Here is a 17,062-nt window from a genome sequence, read left to right as displayed (position 1 = left end):
CAGAGTTTCAACTTCAACGCAATTATCATGTTGTATACATCGGTAAAGAATGCTAAAATTTTTCTCAAGGCTAGAGTCTTATGTTATTTTTCTCGGAGCCAGCGGGCGCACGCGGCTGCCTGCTGTGCGATTCATTGTCTGTCTCTTTGTTGGCGCGCGCCGTTATTGGGATTTGGAGACCTAACTTCTACAAATTCACCGTGACGAGAGGGCCCTGCTCTGTTTGAATCCCGCATTCTTACAGCTGGTTCATTCTCTAAGTAGCCACACATAAATTCTAATCTGTGTTCCAACGACCAGTTGGGAGGAAAACAATGAGAGAATTGATGGAGCCATGCTTGTGGATGAATGTCGTTGCCAGAATTCTTAAATGTTTTGAATTTACGTGTAGTAATGAACAGCTTATAGTCAAAATCATCATGTCGGCGAGTCGCATATCGGTCATTGTTAGGTCGTGTCGGCCGTTCCATCTCAAAATTCGGTGCACATTGCCAATTTCTTTCATAACTTCCGAAATGCCCTGTGTTATTATTTTGCGGCTTTTCCGTATTTCTAAGTCCCTCTTCCCGTGTTGGAGCACGAGTGTCCTCTGAAATACGTAATTCTTGTATTACCTGTGTCAGCTGATCTTGTACTTCCCGGATTTCTCTTTGGTGTTGTGTATTAATTTGATTCTGATTTTGTTTGAATTTCCTAATTTGTTCGTACTCTTCTGTGTCATTAAAGACTACCGGTCTTGCGTCAATCAGATTATCATCTACCTTCGTAGATAAATTAGTGAACTGATCCAAAAGTTCGGCTACTTTCTCCGATAGTGTACTTATTTCCTCAGTGTGTTTTTCTGAAACAAGTTTCAGAGTGTCCATTTGTGTTGAAATCGAATCTACTGTGTCCTTTAAGTTTTCCTGAGTTATTGCAAGTTGCGTAACCGAATCGGTAGATGCAACTGAGTCAATTTTAGCCCACAAGGTCTCATGATTTTCATGAACAATGGCTTGCAGTTCTTTTATGGCTGCTTCGTGATTCTGTAATGCATTTTCATGCCGCGAAAAAATAGGTTGAAAATGCTCACAAATTCGTGTTTTTACGTCATTACAGACTTTTTGACATTTCGATTCAATGTTATGTAACTCAGTAGTTAAATCTTCACGTGTTTGTTCAAGTGTGGTGTCTAACTTTTGAAGATTTTGTTCCATTGTGTCTAACTTTTTAAGATTTTGCTCCACTGTATCTAACTTTCGAAGATTTTGTTCCATTGTGTCTAACTTTTGAAGATTTTGTCCCATTTGTCTCTGATTTTGTTCCATTTGTTGCATTAATTGCAATAATAATGTATTAGTGTCTGGAATCTGTTTCTCTACGCTTTTCGGCAGTGCATTTGCACCGGCAACATTCACATTTTGACAAGCAGAAAATGTGTCTTGACTTATTTGAGAAAACGGTGATGACCCAAAACCTGAATCTACAGTATTTGCGAAATTGTGTCCTGTCATTTCGGATCCCTGAGGCGAGCTGTTGCCGACCGGTCGATCGATAATGCTTCCCTGTTCACTACCTGTTTCAATGTCTACACCATTGTTTGCAGCCCGCTCCATTTCCCTATGCACAATTACCAAATTACTACTTTGAACATCAGTTAATTCATTACCCGGTGGCGCTAACACACTGATTTCGTCTTCACTGTCATTTCTCAATTTGCACAATTACCAAATTACTACTTTGAACATCAGTTAATTCATTACCCGGTGGCGCTAACACACTGATTTCGTCTTCACTGTCATTTCTCAATTTACTTTGGAGCCTAGTATTACGTTTTTCACACGCCATTATTGTCACAATATTTCACACGACAACACAGAAAAACACAATTTGAAGATCAAAAATAAGAGAACACATTCACATAGCACTGAAAATAATATCTAGTTAATTGCAGCTGCGAAATACTTGGTGCAAATCTACATGCATGCCACAACTGTTTTACCGTACAACAATGAAAGACTGCAACTACAAAGGAGATTTTCTCTGCAATTAAGCGCTAGCAATAAACAATAGCTACACTACTTACACAAACTACAAGAAAAAATCAGAAGATTCCAGTGAGGTATCCTCGGCTAAGGGTCGATATATGAAACGTCCCCTTTTAACAATTTATACAAGACTGTGCTTAAACTGACACACAGTATTTTGTTAGCGCAACGCAATCTGACTTTCAAAATTCCCTACAAAAGAATGGCCCTGACTAACATTAACCTATACCTTCCACAAATCACTTACCTCACAAAAATCTTCGCTGCTCAAGCTACTGCAATACAGCGAGCGCCACTACTGCCAGCTAAATAAAAGATTCAAACTATGGAAGGCACTAACTACTGATAGGGATAGTTAGCAAATGAAAGATATTAATAGAGAACAAACAATGTATTTACCTTAATAGTCATAATATATATAGCAGTTCATGACAAATTTCAAAACTCCGCCATCTCTCTCCCCACATCCACCACTGCTGGCGGCTCACCTCCAACTGCGCAACGCTACGCGCTGTTCACATCCAGCTGCCGCTGCCCAACACTACAATGGCAGACAACAATGCAAACTAGCCACAGACTGCACACAGCACAGCCAGTGATTTTCATACAGAGGTGGCGTTACCAATAAAAAACCTAAACAGCCTACTTACACTACTTAAACCTAACTAACCTAAGGATATCACACACGTCCATGCCCGATGCAGGATTCGAACTTGCGACCGTAGCAGCCGCGCGGTTCCGGACTGAAGCGCCTAGAACCGCTCGGCCACAGCGGCCAGCCGCGACCAATCGCTCTTCTTCGCAGAGTAGCACCGCCTTTTCAGGGCAGCCACGATGACTTGGTATTAGGGGATGATTTCAATAGCAGCCAAGCACCTAACTATCAGCTGCCACGCCATTCACCGAACCCTGAACTTGGGACACTCATCAGCGATCTCCAGCTGGTAGATACACGGGAACATGTTCATGGAAATCGACCGCGATACACTCATTTCACGAGTCACTCGTCTAGTCGCAATGATAGGATTTATAGCTCCCGTTCTCTCGTAGCAACAGTGAACGACGCCGGGTTGTGGCCAGTAGCCTTTTCTGATCACGAGGCCTATATATGTTCCGTCACCCTTCGTCGCCAACGGGTGTGGCGCAGTCGACATCCCTGAAAATTAAACCTTGCTCATCTCTCTTCTCCGAATTGTCGACGCTCCATCGAGGACATGTGGAGTTCATGTGTCCGCCGGCTCCCGATGTATGCTACATCGATCAGTTGGTAGTAAAACTGCGCCAGGCTGGCCCCACGGAGAACCTTTATTACATATGGTCGTCAGACCGCTGCTTGGAGACGGCAGATCCTCGATTTTTATTTCACCGTCCTTCGCGAATCTGGCTCCTTGTCATGCACACCGGAACGACCGATGACAGTACAGCGTGCGAAGGCACAGATCGTAGCCCATTTGTGCCGACACCTCGAAGGGACGATCATCCGAGCGCGAACACATTACAGACTCTCAACGTCATTCTAAAACGTAAACAGCGAAGACGGGCGCTGATACAGATCATCACCACTGCTAAGGGCCGTCACCACGCCACACAATGCGATATTGGTGCAGCCTTCTTCGACGATTACGCACTACTTCATTCTGCTCAACGTTCCGACCCGACGACGGTGACAAGAGTCTCATGACTGGTTTATGACATTGTCCCACAGGAGTTACAACCTGAATTATTGAACGACATTACGGAAAACGATGTTCTCGACGCCGTAGGCAAAGGACCGTCGAAGTCTCTCGGCGCTGACGGGCTCCCTGTGGAGTTTATAGAACATTACAGTGTTTACTGGCTCCCAAGTTGACAGATATCTGTCAGGAGCTTATGTTCCCCGCGGGCTTCGTATAAGGAACTAATTACACCAGTTCACAAACCCAAAAGTGTGGCTCTAATACATGATTACCGCCCGCTAACACTCGTCAATTGTGACATGAAGTTATTCACCAGACTATTAGCAAATCGTATACGACCGACCCTGCCTCACGTTGAAACGTCCCCTTAGAATAATTATGAATGACTGTGCTAGTAAACTTCTACGTTATTTGATACAAAGACAGCTGAATAAAACTGAACGTACTCAGACAGTCCTCTCTTTACTTATTGTCATCATCACTAAACTTAGCGCAACGCACTCTGACTTTCAATAATCCCTACAAAAGAATGGCACTGACTAACAATGACCTATACCTTTCATGAATCACTTACCTCACAATAATCTTCGTTACTCAAACTACTGCAATACAGCGAGCGCCAACACTGCCAGCTAAATAAAAGATTCTAACTACTGAAGGCACTAACTACTGATAGCCATAGTTAGCAAATGAAAGATTTTGATAGAGAACAAACAATGTATTTACCTTAATAGTGTTCATAATATATATATATATATATATATATATATATAAATAATGACATCCATCTTTACAAATTTTCTTTTCCTGGTGGACACACGTCCAGATCGTCCGCTTATAGCAACCTCTCAAAACTCTGGCATCTCTCTCTCCACATCCACCACTGCTGGCGGCTCACCTCAAACTGCCCAACGCTCCGCCCTGTTCACATCCAACTGCCCAACACTACAATAGCGAATATTCCAACAATGCCAACCAGCCACAGACTGTACACAGCACAGTCAGTGCTTTTCACACAGAGCGCTACGTGGCGTTACCAACATAAAAACCTAAACAGGCTTCCCTAGGGGGTATCAATAACGTCCACACAGAACAAACTAGTCCTAGTAAGGACACGCTGCATCCCGGGCGCGCTGGCATCACTAGAGTTTAGCCAAGATTTCGGTTGACTGGATCGCGTCCGTTCTCCAACACGTGCAGTACCCACAGCAATTCACAAACGTCATGTTGCGCCTCCTCAGAGGGGCGACCTCCGAGGTGCTTGTCAACAAGCGTCTCACGCAGTCCCTCCCGATTTTCAGATCGGTGCGCCAAGGCTGCCACCTGTCGACCTTACTCTACACACTGGCACTGAAACCGCTCCTCTGTGGCCTCCTTAAACGCCTGACCGGACTCACCTTCCGTGACGCGCATTTCGCTGTGCAGCATACGCAGACGACTTGGTTCTGGTGCTCCGCAATCGCAACGCACTAGAATGGATTGCCACGTATGGTGTGGCTTCCGGCAGCTGTCTCATCGACACCAAATCGGTCGCCATGCCCATAGAAGACGGGTTGACTCCAGCGTGTGTCGACCCCCTACAGCTTAGTGACACTCTCAAATGTCTCGGAATAGAGTTTCACGACGACATACGGCGCACTGTGGTCCTTAGCTACCGCCGCTTATTACAACAAATTCGGGTCCAGATCTCCAACCTTCATCTGCGGACCCTCGACATTCTTCAAAGGACACACTTCGTCAATGTTTACCTCGCATCGCACCTTCCACAAATAGCGCATCTCCTTCCAATACCGTTACTGATGGCTCGACGTCTATTAGCGGCATTCGGAGCCTACATCAGTACAGGCATGCTCTTAACAGTCAGTTGTGAGTCACCCAGAAAGGGGAGGTCTTGGCCTACTCCATGTACACGACAGAGCGGTGTCCCTGTTTGTCAGCTCGCACATCAAGCTGTGGCGCCATCAATCGGAGTTTTTGACAGGTTTGCTACTGGAGTCCTTAGCTCCATCCTCCCTTATGCCCCCACTGAGGACGCAAAACATACAGCCACACTTCTACTACTTCGGGCACTTTTACGTTGAACACAGTTATTTCCGCATCGCAGTACCACCCTCGAAACAGGCGTGGGCGCGGGATATACGAAAGGTAATTATAACTATAATTCGGTAAGCTACTAACTCTGTTCCACAATCACTGTGTACTAAAGCTACGATCTCTGATCTAGCAGAGCCATATATCGCGCCCTACAGCAGAGGCGCCCACCAAACATCGTGGAGGCCAAAAACCCTCAGCTTAGAAGGAAGGTGGTGTGGCGGACGATACACGGTTACACTGGATACGGACGTCCGATCCACATGGTACATCACAGTCAATGGCAAACAGATCGCCCGATCACGCCTCCACAAGATAAATATGGCGGAGGCGCCTCTATGTGCTGACTGCCGAGTACCGGACACGGACGAGCACCATCTCACATGTTGTGCGGCGGAAGACGTATGGCGCTTGGTGCAACAAATTTTGTCACATTTTCTACGACTGACTCCGGAACACATCACATCTTGGCTTCTACTATTTCCGGATGAACAGTATTTCCAGAGCACCAAAACCAACGCAGTCACGTGGTTCCGTGGGCATGCGGTACAATACTTATTTCACGAGGGACCTAAAGATGTATTGGGCGTTTGGTACTACCTACAAGAACGTCAGTGCAGGATTGTACAAAACCCAGAATATGGATAGTATTTTTCTAATTACTTAAGGAGTGCCCTACACGATCCTCCACGTAGCTGGATCATGAACGGGTAGGTGAAGATACCCATTGACTGAGTTGACAAGAACATGCCCGATTATAGGTAGAATAACATAATATGTGCGTAAAGATATACCTGGATGACGAAGCGTAAGGAGAGTAGCGACACACCCTTATGCATCGCATACGAAGCACATTTTATCGTTTCCCCAGACATATACCTCAGTGTTGTAAAGTACCGAGAGATTTGTTTTGTTTACTCAGAGCACGATGCGGGGCTAGGTACATTTATTTTCAGTGTGGTGTAAAGTAAATACAGATTACAAATATATTAAAAAATGATGTAACACCCCACCCGTCACTTATCTGGTTTTGGTGTGTGTTCACCCCAGGTAATTAACAGATCAACAGAGAGTGCAAAACTGCCGGAATGTTGGATAATGCAAAGAAACTAATAAGGCCCTGTGACTCCTGATTGAAATGCGGTGGCAGTGTTAACATTAATTGGTTCAGAATTGATCCCTTTTAGTTAAAAAGGGGTGCACAATGATATCATTTTCAGCTATTGAACAATTAAGAAAGTGACTTGGGATTTCAACTACTTGATTGAAAACAGATGCAGTCAATTAGCACAAATTTATTTTAACTCCCGACCTTCAATCATCACATTACAAGACTCTCCTATCAGGCAGTGGTAACAAATTGCGTTTGTGTGGAGTAAAGTGCGATAACTCAAAAGTAATTCCTATCGACTGACCGAGGCGTAATGCGAAGTGCGAGAAGAATTCTACAATACACGGCCCATGGAACCCTTGTGGAAACTTTGCTGACATGATCCAACAAATTAATCAGTGGCCAGAGCGGGCGCAATATCACCGAATACGACGTGGCGGAGCAGCGTCGTTGTGTGGATGTCGACTGACCTCATGGTGCTGCAAGGCTGCACTCCTCTATTCACACTTAGCTATCTCGCTCAGTACATAGCTTAACCTAAACTTCCTATCTCCAAGCTCAATCATTCAATTTGCTAAGTCCTAAACTGCAGAGATGCTCACTCTTTCTCAGGCAAGCTGAGTAAAGAACGCCACATCCGCACTCTAGGCAAGCTGGGAACGGAAGACCACTATGGAGACTTCTCACAGTCCGCTCTTCGCCTCGGTTTCCCCTCCAGCAAAATCACTTACGCCAAATGCAGCGCAAGTCGCGTTAATAATGCGTCGCTTCCCAGTGCCGACCAATGCCTGCTCTGGGAAGTGAACAAATTCCCACAAAATTTCCCTTCCTCTCAACTTCTGCTATTTAGCTCCTCCCAGGCCACCCATCAAGGTTAGTGTCTGCACAAACACCAAGTTTTGCGGAATTCTGACTCCCAGGAGAGTACTTCAAATTCCTTGGTCCTACGTTCCCATCGGAGGCCGGCGTATTTCATTCTGTCGCTCTTCACCTGATTTACTTCAGACTCTGCAGACCGTGAATTCAGCGTGAAGTTGCTATAGTCACGAACACGCATATTTTGACCTCCGTTGACCGCTCCACTGTAGCTTTGCACGGCTTTCTCGCATGTTTAACTGAAAACGGGACGACGGACATTTATCAACAGGCATACAAGTTTTTCCGTCTGCTTCCTGGTACACCAGCATGGCGTCAACCACCCCCTCACTGTCACTCATCATAAGGCAGCTGGAGGCCGCTCCCCGTTATCCAGTAAATCGATGCGTTTCCACAAAGTTTTTCATGTCGTGTGGATTACTTTAAAACCATCATCCGACATTAATTATTCCAATACGTCCATACTATACCCTCTACAAGATGCATTGTGCCTTGTCAGTCATTTTTGTTCAGCCCTACTGTTCGCTCAATGTGAGTTAGGTGATCCTTAATGACTTCATGTAAGGGGCATAGTTCTTGCCATCTTACAATAAATTATAAAAAATTCCCACAGTTGATTTCCCCTCATCATCCCTGATACCTTGACTAGCGAAGGGGACGCTGTGGCCAGGCCTTGGGTTATGACCCCTGCCCACTCTGTCCTCCCTGTCCTCCTTTCCATGCCTCCCCTCCGTGGGAAAAAAAACAAAAAAGCGCCACTGGCTTAGCGACCAATACGTGTAGCTGCTAAAAGGAGGATTTTTATTCGATTGCTAGTTACATTACGAAGTTATTCTTAATTTGTATTTTTTTTTCATTTCGAAACTGGTACACATAGGAAGGTTAATAAGGTAAGCAAAGCAATAAGAAATAATAGTAAGGTAGGCAAATAAATTTCTCAATCGATTTGGATTACTGAAGAATTAAAAATTTAATCCTGGTCACCTTACAACAGCTCTTTCACTCACTGTGTTATGTGTCCTCAATTACCTTCGAATACCTACATGGATTGTACTTGTCATATACATATTCGGATCAAATATACTGAACTTTCGCGCAACTACATCGGTCATTCCGGAGCCTCGGATAAACCCAGCTTGATTTACATTTGTAAGGTGGTAGCTAGAATGAATGTTACTTGTCAGGAGCGGGCACAAAATATCCGATTGGCTGAAATAAACTCAGAAGGAGTAGAAGTGGCGAGATTACGGCGCAGTTTGAAGTTACACCCTTTGCTTTTGAGATGAAAGGAATGCTCCCATTGGTCGAAAGCGAAGCACGATACGACGCTGGTGGGGGGACAGTTTGCTACAAAGACAGAATACCGAAACCTTCAAGGACTCTCCTCCGAACCAGCGTCAAGTGTAGAACAGGGCGCGTCACGCACTGCACGATGCCAAAAGAGGAATTCTGTGTGAACACTGCGTTCACTTTGGCTGACGTCCAGTTAGAAATTAGCTGAATAATCGTTGAGATCCGATAGTGGAGAAACGAAACAGCCATGTAGTTAATTGTTCTTACGAGAACTGAGAGGGCATTGAAGTATACACGCTGCTCCATCTATGTGCGTGTATATCGCCACATTTTCCAGACTAGGAATGAGTGCATGTTTTCTCGCCTAAAAAGAAACACAGGGCTGTTTCAGTTGATAAAATCAATCTAGATTTTGATTAGCTTTTTATAGGATTTTCAGAGTGTCCGTACAGAAATGAAGCTGTGTATTGAGAACCGTAGAGAAAGCAGTAATGAGGCGATGGAATCGGTAGTATCATCTGACGTAGTGGCGGAAAAAAATCCAGATGTAACCAAGCTCGTTATGCTATCTTCCTTGTCAGCTTCGGAAACCCAAAAAAGTCATGAAATTCCACTTGTATGTCCACAAGGTGTTGCATCAGTATTTCCCGATCTGTAACAGAAACAAATGGTACAAGCTCAGCTGAAACAGGTGAACGAAGCAGACAACGTGCGTTCGCAGCAGACAGTGGTGCAAGAAGCGGTAACTGCGCGCACACCAACAGAGCGGCAGCCGACCCATCAAACCGTTCGCGAATGACGCGACAACAGAGCAGTTTACTGCGCCACACGTACCAAACTCTCAATTTAGGAGTTACAGTACAACAGGCTAGATTATCACTGGTCGATATGAAGCAAGTAAAAAGATCAAACACAGATCCAGTAAAGGGAAATTTGAATGTATCTTTCAGTCGATAAACGAGGAACGTTACGGTATAGATAATTGCACACCATCGCGTAGTTGCGATGCTACGTAGATGGGACTCAAATATGTCGTCTCAGGATCCAAATGTGGTAGTACAAATAAAGGAAAATATGATGCAAATGAAGGGAACGGAAAGTGTTGCGAAAACACAAACACCATATAGTGCAAAAGAGAAATTTGACAATGTTAATTTTTTGACATTACAAAGAAAACGGGAACGGCTTACACTCCCGCACGTTTCTGTATCAATTCCAAATCGGTTTACCAGAACATTGGCCACTTCGACATAAACTTGATTTCATTTGTGGTCAAATGGAAGGCGCAATAGCGGTAACGATGCAAGAAGTCGCTGTGAACTGTTAGTCGTATGAACAATTCAAGTCTGCATTCTTGGAGCGATACTGGTCCGCGGAAACCCAAAATATGAGTTGTTACAGAAGACGTCATTTTAAAATTCGTGAGAAAAGAAGCTATTTAGACTTTTCGAAGAAGTGACGAAAAATAACCAGTGTTTAGGCAATCCATACAGTGATGGAGAACTGATAGGTATGTGAACAAGAAGTTACCCTTGCGTTATCAGCAATCGTTGGTTGGCAGAGCTGGAGATAATATTCAGGCATTTAAAGGGATGTTAAGAGAACTTGAATTCATCTTCAGTAAAGATGACGCGAAAAAAGAACGTACAATGAGAGAAACTAATGGTAGGGGGAATAATAGCAACCGATTGGCTTTTAATAATGCTTACAATGACAATGGTAATGTTGGGAAAGGTAATCGTTTTGGAAACAATAGTAATCGCCCATGGAATAATAATAGCTATGGTGTTGTCAACTCACGAAGGTCAAACAATAATTATGGTTTTGGTGAGCCACAGAATTACAATAATGGCTTTGGTTCCAGAAATTATGGTGGCAACTATAATTCACGATATGATCACCGTGCAAACGAAGCAAGAAGGTTTAGAGGTTCTCCACCACAAAATTCAAATTATTCGGGTGAAACTGGAATGCCTAGAATGCAGAAAGGTTGGAACAATTAAGCTTCAGCGCGACAACGCATCCCAGATGAACCGGTACAGGAAGTCGAGTTGAGGCCACTAAACCCCGATAAGAAACAGAATTGACGAGATGAACGGTATGAAGACCAGTCACAAGAGATTCAATTCCCAAATGAAGTTGATTTTATAATTCAATGTGTAAATAGAATTATCTTTGATCAACAAGGTTCTGGAATAGGTTTAGCGGTTGATCCGAGACAAATCCAAGCATGTCGGGAGACAACTGACTGTGAATCGTCCTATGATGAGGAACAAGAGTTGTCAACAGTTAATGTATGCAGGCGTACAAAAGCTGATGATGACCAAATTGTTGAAGGTTTAGTTCATTTATACGAAACTGCGAGAGAAAAAGCAGGCACTGAGCAATCTGAAGGCTGTGGCATTAAATAGAATGGAAACAAAACAGCAACCTCACTAGGATTTGCACTAGAACAAAGAGTACTTGTGAAAACCCACCATCTCTCTAACAATAAAAAAACATCAGAGCCATGAATTCTTTTCGGTATGTAAAGGCGCTATGGAAGTAAGCAAGGCGGTTCATAACAATGCAGTCGAACTGATTAACCCATAACAGGAAAATCATTGGGCTTGCACCATGTGAGTCTGGAACCGAGTGACCGCTACGGTCGCAGGTTCGAATCCTGCCTCGGGCATGGATGTGTGTGATGTCCTTAGGTTAGTTAGGTGTAAGTAGTTCTAAGTTCTAAGGGACTGATGACCTTAGAAGTTAAGTCCCATAGTGCTCAGAGCCATTTGAACCATTTTTTGCACCATGTGAGTCACTTGAAAGTGTATACAGGGTAAAACAGTTAATATTAACTCCCCAAGAAAAATTAGATGTATCAGATATCCAGATTCCAAAGAGAGTAAAATGTAGAAGTCAAAGACTAGGAAAGCTAAGAAAATGCATACAAATAAAAATTTTTTTATTTGTACTTATTTCATTAAAATAAATTGGTTAATTTTCTCAGTGTATCGCAAAGATAGTTGCGAAGGAAGAGCAACAAAGTAAGAACTAATCATTCTGAAGGGGATAGCGGAGAAACGAAACAGCCACGTAGTTAATTGGTCTTGTGAGAAATGAGAGGGCATTGAAGTATACACGCTGCTCCATCTATACACGTGTATATCGCCATATTTTCCAGACTAGGAATGAGTGCATGTTTTCTCGCCTAACGTGAAACATAGGGCAGTTTCAGTTGATAAAATCAGTCTACATTTTGATTAGCCTTTTACAGGATTTTCAGAGGGCGAGAGCAGCCGTGCAGCCGACAACACGTCGCAGCTAAAGGTAAATGCCGCTGGCAAAGGCGCAAAATTATTGGATCACCAGCTTGTGTTCACTGTGAACACGAGCAAGCTTGAGTTATCTTTTGTATATCTTGTCTCAAAAACTAACCATTCTCTGTAGACTTGACTGTCATCGTAAATACACTCCTGGAAATGGAAAAAAGAACACATTGACACCGGTGTGTCAGACCCACCATACTTGCTCCGGACACTGCGAGCGGGCTGTACAAGCAATGATCACACGCACGGCACAGCGGACACACCAGGAACCGCGGTGTTGGCCGTCGAATGGCGCTAGCTGCGCAGCATTTGTGCACCGCCGCCGTCTGTGTCAGCCAGTTTGCCGTGGCATACGGAGCTCCATCGCAGTCTTTAACACTGGTAGCATGCCGCGACAGCGTGGACGTGAACCGTATGTGCAGTTGACGGACTTCGAGCGAGGGCGTATAGTGGGCATGCGGGAGGCCGGGTGGACGTACCGCCGAATTGCTCAACACGTGGGGCGTGAGGTCTCCACAGTACATCGATGTTGTCGCCAGTGGTCGGCGGAAGGTGCACGTGCCCGTCGACCTGGGACCGGACCGCAGCGACGCACGGATGCACGCCAAGACCGTAGGATCCTACGCAGTGCCGTAGGGGACCGCACCGCCACTTCACAGCAAATTAGGGACACTGTTGCTCCTGGGGTATCGGCGAGGACCATTCGCAACCGTCTCCATGAAGCTGGGCTACGGTCCCGCACACCGTTAGGCCGTCTTCCGCTCACGCCCCAACATCGTGCAGCCGGCCTCCAGTGGTGTCGCGACAGGCGTGAATGGAGGGACGAATGGAGACGTGTCGTCTTCAGCGATGAGAGTCGCTTCTGCCTTGGTGCCAATGATGGTCGTATGCGTGTTTGGCGCCGTGCAGGTGAGCGCCACAATCAGGACTGCATACGACCGAGGCACACAGGGCCAACACCCGGCATCATGGTGTGGGGAGCGATCTCCTACACTGGCCGTACACCACTGGTGATCGTCGAGGGGACACTGAATAGTGCACGGTACATCCAAACCGTCATCGAACCCATCGTTCTACCATTCCTAGACCGGCAAGGGAACTTGCTGTTCCAACAGGACAATGCACGTCCGCATGTATCCCGTGCCACCCAACGTGCTCTAGAAGGTGTAAGTCAACTACCCTGGCCAGCAAGATCTCCGGATCTGTCCCCCATTGAGCATGTTTGGGACTGGATGAAGCGTCGTCTCACGCGGTCTGCACGTCCAGCACGAACGCTGGTCCAACTGAGGCGCCAGGTGGAAATGGCATGGCAAGCCGTTCCACAGGACTACATCCAGCATCTCTACGATCGTCTCCATGGGAGAATAGCAGCCTGCATTGCTGCGAAAGGTGGATATACACTGTACTAGTGCCGACATTGTGCATGCTCTGTTGCCTGTGTCTATGTGCCTGTGGTTCTGTCAGTGTGATCATGTGATGTATCTGACCTCAGGAATGTGTCAATAAAGTTTCCCCTTCCTGGGACAATGAATTCGCGGTGTTCTTATTTCAATTTCCAGGAGTGTAGTACCGAACTGACAACCAGAATTGGATGATTTGACGTAATATTGGCCAACTCAGACAGCATTACACTGTCGAGATGTAGAGAACCTTCTATTTAAATTTGATATTATTGTGTTCAGTGTTATTTCTGTTAATATGGACGTAATACGTTATCTTGACAATTGTCCTGATGTTTTCGTATTACAATCTCTGTAAACCAGGGTGCCTCAATGATAACAATACAGAAATTAAACCGATTTTGTACAGCTAAACGCCGATGGGCTCTGTCAATGAATAAGGGTCCACTCCCACCCCCAGTAATTTATTCTAGTGACGCTAACGCACTTACAGGGTGGTTTTGCTGATGTCTGACAAATGTGAAAAGAGTGTCTGACATTTTACAAGTATTTATTTTTCGGAAATTAATTTTTATGCTTACTACAGGTACAATAACACTGAAAAATTGGTGCTGAGAGTCAGTTACGAATCGTTGTTGCATCCGCTCGATTGCGCAATTCCCACTGGGTTTGTAGAAGTAGACTGCAATTTTTAATCTTCGCAATAAAGTTTTTAGCGGTAGGAATAAACGTGAGGGGCACACAGGTGAGAAGTTTGGTAGTGTTACGTCTCTACCGTGCAAGTCGACTGATCCTCGCCATCTATAAACAGGCTGTCATACATCACGGTATTTGTTTTTCCACCCCAGGAATCCAATACCAGACAAAACTTGTTATTGGCAACGTATAGTTTTAAAATATGCTCAATATGTGTTTTGTAAATAAAGTTCTTAAATTTCCCGGGTCTGGTCTTTTTAACGAGTCTGTTAAACGATTGAGCTTTTCTGTACCACGAGAATCAAATTAATCATTAGTTTCTTATAAGGATGGGGAAACGTTTGGCAACAGTTTTATAGACGCTGTAATGGAATATCGCACAGCGGACGAACGAGTTACTTTATGTAGAATGTCATCTGCGACAAGGGTTCGTTTTTCTTCCCTTTGCGATCACGTGGATCGAATGCTTGCCTCGCAGCAGTCTTACTCGAAATTGTTTTCGTACACCGAGGCTTAAAATTTTAAATCTTTACTTGTCCAAGTCGTTTCAGAAATTTATTTTCGTACCTTGTCATTATTCCTCGTTGATTTACTTACCTTCTTAACCTCCTACTCTTATTAAGATTTGACCCAGGAAAAATACAAATAAAAAAGATCTGCAGAATGCATCTGGAAATCGAACAGGAGTTCTCTGCTTCCCCGCCTAGATCACTACACCCCCGGCGCTCTTGCTTAACATGGCTTCACTTACGGGTATACAAACGGCAGGTTTCTTTCCTCGATTTCTAGGAAAATAAGCGTTTGCGTGCCCTATATAAGTTCGTGAAAAATGCTAAATTTTCAGTAACCTATCGATCCCGTCAATTATGAGTCGATTGCACATCGAGAACTTTAGAGGTGGTTTCTCAAAAATTGGAGGTTGTAGAGCCAAAATATCTGAATAGTCTTTCATTTTAGTTTGGGCACAAACGACTTGCCAAATAAAAGCTGAATCGGTTGTGACTGGGATTACTTCGGTTATTTCATTAAACAATGGCAACGAACCCATTTAAAAAAATTGTAAAGTTGTAGGCTACGAATCCTAACGTCACCGTTTCGATATTCGGCCAGTTCCATGATTATTTGTCACGTATCATTTCTTTTATCTCTGACAGTGTTTGTTAATGTGAATAATGCTGAGCTCCATCACTGTTAGTAGTCCACGTTAAACTCTGTGTCTTCCTATAACTGTTTGCGCAAGTCAGTTCGAAAGTCGGAGGAACGCAACGGAATATCACCCCCACTCGGACTATGCCTAGCAAAGCACTGTGGTGTTCACGCCAACCTTCAGGTTGATGACAGTTCCAGTTTTTATATTTTACCTGCACACAAGAAGCGACCTTGCGGTGTGCGACGGAGCATACTTTTGTTACCGCTATCTTTTCACCGCATCCCTGTTTCACGGGCGAATGGCGAGGGAGAACGATTGTCGACAAATCTCCGTATGAACTCATATGTTCTAGCCAATGTTATTTCGCGTGTGGACTAGGTCGACTACTATTTAGATGTTTGTCATGCAGCATGAGACACAAGGATATCTATAACTGAAGTTTCCAAGCTTTAAAACTTCCGTTTTCGTCTGTGGATGGATTACAGTTTTTCAGTTCTGAGTTCATGAAACAATATTTGATTGTATTGAGCCCATTTTGTTGAATAGCACTACAAAAAGTGACTATGCTCAGTAGGGGTAAACTGCAGGAAACGGTCCCTGAGACGAAAGAGAACAAAAATAGTCTTGTGGACATATATCTGGAATTGCGTTCCTAGGTTGGTACACCTACTTGAAAGTGGATAAAAAAGATCTTTGATAGGGCAGGTTTCAGTGATTCAGAGCACACGTGCGAACTCACCAGTCAAGTATGAATGTTCTGTTTGAACTTGTGTTTTGGCTCCACACTTGTCAGAGCGTTAGAGTTGTCCATGACGGTGACTGCTTCGTGGGACCAGACATCCTTCCAGAAAGCCTCGTAGGCGCCTTCCTGCAGGTGAGCCTGTTTTGCCCGCTGGAAGAAGTGCCTTTGGTGGTCCTAAGGGTCATATGGCTGCTACATGATGGTTCCCCAGCTCACTTTCGCAATTCTGTGCGGAGGCATCCCAAAAACACCTACCCCAGCTGATGGTTCGAATGAGAGGGTCCAGTCGCAAGATTCGTCCGGACGCCGGACCACCCTTTAGATGTCTGTCTGTGGGGAAAGACGTGTATGTGGACCCCATGCTGCACGTGCAGAGACTAGAACAAAGTAATAATGGTGCCTGTGAAGCCATTCGATTACAGGATGGCACATCTGAACACGTGCGTCGGTCGCTACTGCACCGTGTTCACGCATGCTTAGGGGCCTGTGGGTGTCGTCAGGAGTGCCCCAGCGAAGTGTGATAGTACCGCTTGTACACTACTGGCCATTAAAATAGCTACACCACGAAGATGACGTGCTACAGACTCGAAATTTAACCGACAGGAAGAAGATGCTGTGATATGCAAATGATTAGCTTTTCAGAGCATTCACACAAGGTTGGCGCCGGTGGCGACACCTACAACGTGCTG

Source organism: Schistocerca piceifrons, unplaced genomic scaffold (genome assembly GCF_021461385.2).
Source record: "Schistocerca piceifrons isolate TAMUIC-IGC-003096 unplaced genomic scaffold, iqSchPice1.1 HiC_scaffold_553, whole genome shotgun sequence".
Lineage (NCBI taxonomy): Eukaryota > Metazoa > Arthropoda > Insecta > Orthoptera > Acrididae > Schistocerca > Schistocerca piceifrons.
This window is presented reverse-complemented; position numbering follows the sequence as displayed.